The sequence below is a fragment of the Cryptomeria japonica genome, chromosome 5, assembly GCF_030272615.1.
Source record: "Cryptomeria japonica chromosome 5, Sugi_1.0, whole genome shotgun sequence".
Taxonomy (NCBI): Eukaryota; Viridiplantae; Streptophyta; class Pinopsida; order Cupressales; family Cupressaceae; genus Cryptomeria; species Cryptomeria japonica.
In genome coordinates, this window is record NC_081409.1 from 854,348,399 (window position 1) to 854,358,996 (window position 10,598).

Here is a 10,598-nt window from a genome sequence, read left to right on the forward strand (position 1 = left end):
ATCTACCCCCTGCTCCCTCACAGGCTCGCCTCCTACATCTCCTCCTCCATCTCCACCTCTAGCTCCCCCCTGCTCATCTCTCCTCTATCTCACTTGCTTGGGAGATAATCACTCCTCCTCACCTCCACCCTCTTGAACCCTAGCTCCACTCAATCTAACATGAATAACCCCTAGGGATCCACCCTCTCTTCGTTGTTGTTCTCTACCCCAAGCTACTACCCTACTACTGCTAGCACTAGGATCACCATCTTCCTGCCTCAAAGCCTTAACTCTCTATCCCTACCTATGTACCTATCCATGTCCCTGTGTAGGGACATCATCCTCAACCTCCTCTATCAGAGGTGCCTGCTCTGCTGGATCTATGAATCTAGGGAAAGGATGTTGCTGGAACCAATCCCTATACTGGGGCCATACCCCCACATCTGCAATATCCTCCAAATAGTCCCACCTGAGCCGCTGCAACCCAGTCAACTCTTGCATGCCTAAGGTGTATAATAACCTAGGGCCCCATCCTTGTCTCTCCACGTCTGTATAATGTACATATGTAGTAAACTCCTGTGAGGTCCCCTGAGGTCTACCATACTGCCTCATCACCTGTGTAACAACAAAGTGCTCGACCACTATCACTGATCTGTCGATGAGAGGCCGAGTCATGAATAGATCTCTATACATAGCTCTCTAATCGTCCCAAGGCTCCTAACCCCTATACAGTCTTCATATGACAACTATCAAATCATCCAGCTATCGTCTCTAGTACTTTGTCTTGTCCAAATAGGGCTGAGTAATGTATCTGGAGTATCTATAAACATTGGGCTATTGTGGATCTCTGGCATCATCAACTATCGGTCTGTAAATTGGGAGGTTCTCCTAGGCCCATACCTAGAAAATCAATACCCCTGCTACCATACTCTTCCCCTCTCTATAGACCACCTCATGCATCTCACGATACATGTGTGCCAAAATACAAGAACCCCATCCTAATCTATGGGGGTGATCCATCAATCTCTCCAACATCCTACCCCAACTGCATAAGAAACCCTGTTGTCCCTTGTCTGGCATAAGGAAACAACCGATGAATTCTACTAGGACAAAAGCCAGTGGAAACTACAGACTATACCTAGCCATCATGTCATCCCAGCTGATAGACCGTGTAAGGATGTCTGCATCATAAAAAATCTACCTCAGAACTAGTAAGCCAGGACACTCTGCCAAATCATAATCCACCTTATCCCTAGCAAATGGAATCCTGAGAATCCCATATACATCCTCGGGAGTGATAGTCATCTCCCCAACTGGAAAATTAAACATGTTATGCTCATAATGGAATCTCTCAACAAGCATGGTGAGCATTCTATGATTCAAATGGATATCAAGCATGTCAAACCACACAAATCAATATGTGTCCTATCCAAATCGGATAACTCATGAACTAGTCTCATAGTCGGTGGATAGACACATCTAAAAAGAGCACGTAGTAGTCAAACCTACAAGAATCAAACAATAGAGCATCATAAAATTATTCAAATAATGCTACAAGACAAGTAAAACATCACGCAAATCCAAAACAATCAATTGCAAAACCAAATTTTCAAGTTTGCACCCTAAAAAATGCTCACTCTTTTTCATACGACATAACATAGATTATATAGAAACTCCTATGAGTCAGGAAAAGGTATAGGATGACAAAAGACTAATATGACAAAAGAAAAGCCTTTGCATGACAAAATGGTCTCTTTTACACACACTCATACGATACAAGGGGAGTCCTAAAACAACAAAACTAATGGATTTAAATGACAAAACATTTCAAAATAGTTTGTCGTACGACATAGGATGTCGTCTCACATGACAAAACAACAACGTCTGACTATTACAAAAAAACTCAAAATTGAAAAAATAAAGATGCTTAAGATCGATCACTTACCACTAGCCCATAATTTCAAGGTCGATTATGTCGTCTTTAGTACTCAAATCGATGCTCCTGGGTGGGAATAATCATTTTTCTTCATAGAAGGCTTTTTAAATTTTCAAAATTGAGAGGTTAAAATGAATTGAAAATGACACTTGGACCCCTTATATAGCCAAGACCCTAATTTTTTAACTTGCTCCAATGGACATGAAAAATGTACCCTTAGCTAATTTCCCTGTCCTAATTCCATTTTTGGGATTGAAATCAAAATTCGAGATCATTTTCCTATTCAATTTCACAATTTGGATCACTTAACACTTTTTACTCATTCTTTCTTCAATTTGCACTCAATTTCTCATTCATCCACGCTAAATCTTTAAATATTCCTCTGAATCAATTCGTACTCAAATAATTTTGATCGCTAAACAATTGCCTATAATTGTGTACCCTCATTATCTTTTGATTTCACTCCCAAGGGGGCATACCGAGGACCTTATAACCTCACGTCTTCAAATGTCGAGAAAATTTTTAAATCTTCATCAAAATTCAAGCAAAAATCTTTTTCAACTAAAGAAAATAAAATCCTTATTGCTAGGGGCATATCAGTTTCAATGCTTCATATCAAACTGATATTTGTCTTCATCTGAGTTAGTCTCTTAACATTAATCAATTTCATTGCTTTTCATCAAGTTGATTATTCATTTAAACTTAATCAAAATTTTAAAGAGTATCTTTGATGACACGCTCAATCTAAGCAGGTGTTTGGTTTCATTGGTTCAAATCAAGATGGATAGTTTATCTTTGCTCACTGTATCTTGATCCATCAAGTTCAAGATAAATTTTATCTTTGCTCACTGTGTCTAGTTCAATCAAGTTCTAGATCATTAAGATCTACTTCTTGATCAATCAAGTTCAAGTTCGGTGTCTTTTCTCTCTATCGGTCCTAGTTCAATCAAGTTCGGGATTGGTGTTGCTTTAATCAACTCTGTTTAGTTTCATCGCTTAAAATCAAGCTGAACACCTTGCTCTTCATTTGGTTCATGATCAATCAAGTTCAGAACTAGCATCTCCTAGACATCATCTATTATTTGAACCAATGCACTGCTCGCACATTAATTCAAAGAGGGGCAAATGTAATGCCCTAAAAATGGTCATCTAAACCATGGGCCCCTAATATCAACAACATCACCAAGGTCCTAACCAAACGCATTTAAATCAATTTTGAGCATTTAATTAATTAATCCTTCAATCATTAATGTCACATGGCAAATCAATCACTCAAGATTAATTAAATATTTATTTAATTAATTAAATCATTTCAAGAAAAGCATTTTGATCATTTATCCTATTTAATTTATTTAAATATCCTAGCATATTTAACTAATTAGAATAGTTGCCATTTAATCATGCAAAAGAGGAATTAATTTATTACAAAAGAGGAATTAATCACAAAGCAAGAGTTAAATTGAAAATAAAATAAAAGAATTGAATTGGAGAGAAATCAAAATTGAGATATTATTTCTTCTTCTAAATTGAGATAACTTGAAATCAGGAAAAATAATTAAATTGAATTATTAATCATTATCCAAAATTAGAACTCAAAGCTTTTGAGAAAAGAAGTTCAGTTGCATTAAAAAGACTTTCTTTTTTAATAAATCGAATAATTGCATGGAATTACCTATTTTTATCACAAGTGCATGGAATTAATTAATTTTTATCACCAATGCAACTCGAACTTATAATTTGAATGCATTTCAATTAAGCTATAATTGGATTCTATCTCAAGGTTAACTGAATCTGATTTCTCAATTATTCTAATTAATCCTAAATTGTGATTTTTCTTGATCTCGCTTGCATTTATATAAATTTAGCCTTCACCTCTCATTCAAAACACCCTAGAGATTTATTGTTATTATGTTGATTTTTCTCTAGAGTCATTGAATATATTATCCTGCCTTTTTGAGATTATTTGCATCTTAGTTTAGCTTTTTTGTATATTTAGTTTACTCATGATTGCTTGAATCCATGATTGCTTGAATCATTATTTCTTGAATTTTCATCCATCTTGCATCCATTTAGCTTAATATCATGCTCATATAGATTAGATCCTTCGTCTTGGTGTACTGTAGTCACTAGTATTGGTTATACAAATATGAGAGTAGGTCTATACTCACATCTTTTAGAAGGCAATTGGGCGATTTGTTATGATTTTATTATTCATGATTATATATGTCTAACTATACATGTAATGACTTAATTGAAGTGTTGTGTCTTACAACTTATAGATTATTTTTTCACTTTTCACACACACATCTCTCAACCTATCACCTAGCCTATTATAGCTCTTTCATCTGGTGGGAGTCCTGCTTGTTATCCTTACACTAGAAATCTAGTGGCCTACACATACTTCGCCTCCAGATTTGATGTGATCCAAATAGAATTCCACCTCTTCATCACAATAAATATTCCATCATGTAGTCTCTTCATTCCAGTTGTATGCAACACTATATCAACAACCCTTTTACTGAGTGGTCACTTTACTGTACCTCTAGCATACTGGGACATATTAGTTCATCCTTTTGCATGAAGATGGTCACCTAGTTGTCACTAATGATAACACATCATTTCTTCTTCCTGGAAGGTACTACTAATGATTGTTTGATAGTGTTATCTTTCTTGGATAGATTTTTGGTATCATAGATATGTTAGTTTTAAACATCGTTGCATTCTTTGAAATTTGTCGTATATTTTATAGCAAGTTGTGATATTCTATGTTAGACCTATCTTTGGGACCAAATATGATTTGTGGAAGCTAATTTGATGTGCTATGGGTCTCACGGTAGCATGTGGAGATCCGCATTATAGTTATTGGTATTGGAAAATATATTTCAATTATTATTTGTTTATATTATATGGATGCATAATGTGTTGGTATGCTATTAGTTATGTTTTGATGATTGTGAATTGGTGAATAGATCTTTTGAAGATGTGTTTTAGTTGCCTCTTTCTCTTGGAGTGGATTAGTGTGTGTTAGTCACCTCTTTCTCTTGGAGTGGATTAGTGTGTGTGTTTTTTTGTTTGGAAGATATATTTTGGTTTAGGCCAACCTGGTTCCAATTTTGATGATATATCTTGTATATAAGGAATGAATGTGGCTAAGTATGAAATGAGGTGTTGAGTGTAGAGAGAATGGGAAGAATAGTGTAGAGAATGTGAAAAGAACAATGCAAAATTCAGTGAAGAGCAGAAAAGAAGATTTGTGTTTGAATGATATGAAAGTTGTTTTGAGATTGTGACAGATGTATGAGTTAGAGTGTTGAGAACTGAGGTCTGAATTATGTGTGTTGATGTTGGTCACTTGGTGTAGAGTTCAAGGACAACTTCATTATCAAGAGATCCTACTTTTTCAGATCATTTTTATATCTCTCCCTATTGCAATTAGCTTTAGGTTTTGCAAGTCCCCTTTTCTATCTTTCCTCAGAGTAATTAGAGTTGGTTTCCAAGTCCATAATAGTGAGCTCTTTTCATTATAATTTGATTTACATAGTGGATATATTTTGTGGGAAGGTCTTCTCAATCCTACCTTGGGTTCAAAAAATTTTAGAGTTAAGTTTGATGTATAATTTATCATTTAATAGTTATTTATTAACTTATTATTTATAATAATTAAAATAGTGTACAAAAATGTTCTGAATATATTAAACCAGGAGAGGTCCAAACCTTTACATAACCACAAAACTAGTAAATGACAAAAACCAAGTGCTTAAGAAGGGTGAGGGCCCAAGACTAGAATGCCTATTGCCAAAAAGGAACAAAATCAAGTAGGCATCCAACATAACTAAAAAAACCTCAAAAATAAACAAACATAAGAAACAAGCCAAAATTTAAAACAAGACACCCCCCCCACCAAAGGCATGAACCGATGGCATACCTGGTTGGGGAAAACACCAACTTCCTATCCTGTCTAATTTCTTTTCCTTTTTTTTTTGAAAATGAGACATTCCTATAAGAACCTTTCCTAGAGGAGACAGTTGGGGAATACAGGGTTTCCTTCACCTTTGGCATAGATGCCTCTAGCTGAATGGTAGTTGAGGAGTCCAAGTAGCACTTGTTTTTTATCATCTCCTCACAATTTCATCTTGTATGGCTTGGAGAGCACTGAATTTCTACTTGGTCATCTCCATGTTTTGAGAAAACATGTTCTCCACTTTTCTTTTCATGGGGCCCTAATTATCATTTAGTGCCTCAACCACTTCAGCCAAATCCTTCATGTCTTTACCTTGATTTACTTTCTCATTAAGTTGTTAGCAGCAACCAAAGAGGAAGACTAGGAGGGTGAATCAATCTTCACCAGAATATAAAAATTTAAGCACAATAATAGATCTACCAAATTCCAGCAATAGATAGATATTCAAATTAATATCACAACACACAACACCAAGATTTTGATGTGGAAAACCCAGTTAAGGGAAAAACCATGGTGAGATCCTACCCACAGTAAGATGATACTCTGCAGTAGTATGTGAAGATATGACAATGGGAAATGAACATGCATTCAAGTACATTGCCTAGAGCTCACTGCTCAAATAATATTTTCCTAGAAGGCTAGAACCCTCACGGAAGTCTCACTGACTTACAATAAGATTCATACTACAATCTAAAAGAAATGAACTAAAAGAATAGCATCTTGAAATGCCTGATTATAGTTCTGGTTAAGCACATATATCTTCTCTGCAACACTGAAGGATAAATCACTTGTTTGTACATAAACTTGTCTCTAATAATGCATACAAAACATCAACACAAAAACTACATGACTATATCACCTATATATACAATTCATCAACCTTGATAACAAGGTCCGCTAAACCCTTAACCTTCAATTAAAATATTACATCACACGATACAAAGATCGACCACTAGACCAATATAACAATTTACATAGCATTGAATGGTACTAAATTAAATTCCCAAATGATTGCATCCATAGAAAATCATGCCAAGATCAACCACAACACGCTACACCAGAAATACTACATAACACGCAAATCATAATCGATTGATAGAAACAACCAAAAAATTGCACAATGATCAATGCAAATCTCATAACAAATAAGACATGATTAGAAAACACCAACAAGAATGTTAGAACCATCCAGAATAGTTGCACAAACAACACTTATCAAATCTTCATCGATCAACATCTGAAAGCTGAAGAACACAACCAATCAACAACTATGATGAAGAAAGATATCTTGGAAAGCACCAAATCAAGATCCATCTAAAATGAAGATACACAAGACTATCCTAAACAATATCCTAAACACTCAGCACCAAATTACACTATAATATACCGGAGGTAATATCAACTTCTACGAAACAGTGATCAGCAAACCAATACTACAAACCGAATAAAAAAATCTTCCCAATCACACTGGAATAAATCATAGTAATATGTTGATATCAATGACAACAACATATCCTAGCAACAACAATTACTAATTGTGACCAACAATCTCCCCCTTTGGAATTGGTGGCAATATATGAATGTGAAAAATAGTCAATGCAAAGAGAGAAGATATCACTAGCAAACTCCTACTAAGATCAAGACAGATAAAGCAGTTTTTCACATGATCTTCTCCCCCTTTGATAAAAATGCCAAAGATCTCAAATTTGATAACCAAACTTATTCTCCCCCTTTGAATATGAAACACAAATTTCTCTCCCCAAAACACAGAATAGTCTAGTAGAGGAGAAACACCAAATCATCAATCTAGATAAAAGAATAAGGCTTTGAAATCCACCAGATCGATGGCACTCAATGCATCTAGTTCTCATCAGGAGAGGTGGATACCCCTAACTTGTCTCTCAAATAGACAAATGTATCTATAGGCAAAGGCTTGGTGAAAATATTAGCAATCTATTCCTTTATAGATACCTACTCCAGCTTCACCTTCTCCTCACTAACTTGCTCTCTCAAGTATTGATATTTTATTGATATATGCTAACTCTTTGAATGTTGCACCAAATAATTTGACATGTTACTATCACTAGAATTATCACAGTATATAATAGTAGGCCCATCATCAATAAATCTGATATCTTTCATTATTTGCTTCATCCAAGCCACCTGAGTGCAATTACTAGCAACAACAATGTACTTAGCTTCATCAGTAGATAAGGACAATAAATCTTGTTTCTTGCTAGCCCATTAAAACCAACTTCTTACCTAAAAATAATGCACCATTGGTAGTGCTCTTCTAGTCATCTACATCAATAGCCTAATTAGCATCAGTGTAGGTACACAACATGAAATCATTATTTCTTGGGTACCATAAACAATAATCCACAGTTTCCTTCAGATATCTAAATATCCTCTTAACAAAAGTGACATGAATCTCCTTCGGATCTGCTTAATATCTAGAAGCCATACACACATCATGGATAATGTTAGGCCTAGTCTAAGTAAGATATAGCAGTCCACTAACCATAGATCTTGACAAAATTTGATTATCTTTTGGAGATTCATCATTCTTAAACAATCTATAACCAGTTACCATAGGAGTTTCAACTATTTTTGAGTCATCTAAATACAGATTATTGTCAGCAACACCTTTAGTAAATCCCAATTTCAACAAGTATTTATCTAATATAGCATACCAAGCTTTAGGAGCTTCTTTCAATCCGTAAAGGGCTTTCTTCAACTTACATACCATGTCTCCAATATCCGACACTGAAAATCCATCAAGTTGTTCAATGTAAACCTCTTCTTCTAGATCACCATTCAAAAAGGCTGATTTGACATCCATCTGATAAACCTTGAAATCTTTATAAGTAGCATAAGAAAGTAGCAGTCTAACAACTTCAATTCTAGAAGCTGAAGCAAAAGTCTCCTCACAATCAATTCGTTATTGTTGTGAGTAACCTTTGTAGACCAGTCTAGCTTTATTTCTGACAATTTCATCAACTTCATTCAATTTGTTTTTGAATAACCATTTAGTACTAATAATATTCTTATCCTTAGGTCTAGGTACAAGTTTGCAAGTGTTATTATTTTCAATCTGATCTAGTTCTTCTTTCATAGATCTCATCCAACATTCATCTTTACAGGTTTCAACAACATCTTTAGGTTCAACTTTAGAAATCAAAGAGACTTCTTCAGCAACTAACCTTATTCTAATCATCACACCTTTATTCTTATCACCAATAACCTGATTTTCAAAATAATTTAGTGTTACATACCTTCCAGTCTTTTGATTGTTCTAATTCTCAGGTTCCTAAACATCTTCATGGGCAACAACAACATCCTGATTAACAGTCTCCACCAAATCATTCTACTTAGTTTCTTCAGGCTAAACAGGGGCTAGAACAACATGATGACCATCATCATAACACATGCTCTGATCTCCTTCCCAAGGTTCTCATCCACTTTCAAATTTTTACTCTCAACTATCTTTCCTAGTCTCTTATTATAGCATCGATAGGCCCTCCTCTTTGTTGAATATCCCAATAAAATACCTTTATCATTTTAATCATAAAACTTACATATATCTTCATCTCTCTTGATATAACATTTGCTACCAAATACTCTAAAATATTTAATAGTAGGAACATGACCAAACCAAATCTCATAAGGGGTCTTACCGGTATCACCTTTGATGTGAACTCTGTTGAATGTATAAACAACATATTCCTTCAATTAACATATTTCTAGCAACATCCAAACTAGTTATGATCTTCCTCTCAACAAATCTAATCTCCTGAGGGGGTCTAGGAGAAGATAATTGTCTTCTAATTCCATTCATCTTATAGAATGAATTGAACTCACTAGAACATAATTATCCACCTATATCAGATCTTAGATATATCACCTTCAATCCAGACTTAGTTTCCACCTTAGCTTTGAATATTTTGAATTTGTCCAATGCTTCTGAGTTCTCCTTCAAAAAGACAACCCACATCATCTTGGAATAATCATCAATTAGCAGCACAAAATATCTATTACCCTGCACACTTCTAACATTTGTAGGTCCACATAGGTCATTATGCATAAGATCTAGCGGTCCATCAAATGTATATTGTTTTCTTTTGAAATAAATTCTTGTTTGCTTACCCAGGTGAGATTCCTTACATACTGGATTAACGGGCTTAACAAACTTAGACAAATCTCTAACAACATGTGTAGAAAAGATCTTAATCATTGAATCAAAGTTCACATGACACATTCTCCTATGCCACAACCAACTCTCATCTATCTTAGAATCAAACAAATTTTCTCACCAGTATTCAAATGAAAAATGTTACCTTCAGTCTTAGTCCCAAATGCAATCTTTATACCGAAGGAATTCAAGATCTTGCATTTACCATACTTGAATTGTACACCACAATCCTTATCAACCATCTATCTAGTACTCAAAACATTATGCTTCAAACGTTCAACATATAAGACATCATCAATTTTATGGTTACCATCAAAAGAAATAGAACCTCTCCCATGGATTACACAAGCTTTTTCATCTCCAAATCTAACTATTCCACCGTCATACATGTCCATGCTTACTAATTTTCTTTTATCACCAATCATATGATGTGAACAACCACTATCAATCACCCATTCATCCTTTTCTTCTACCTTAGCAGCTAAATCTTTCTCCTCAACATAACAGTTAGTGGAATCAATAGGTACAAG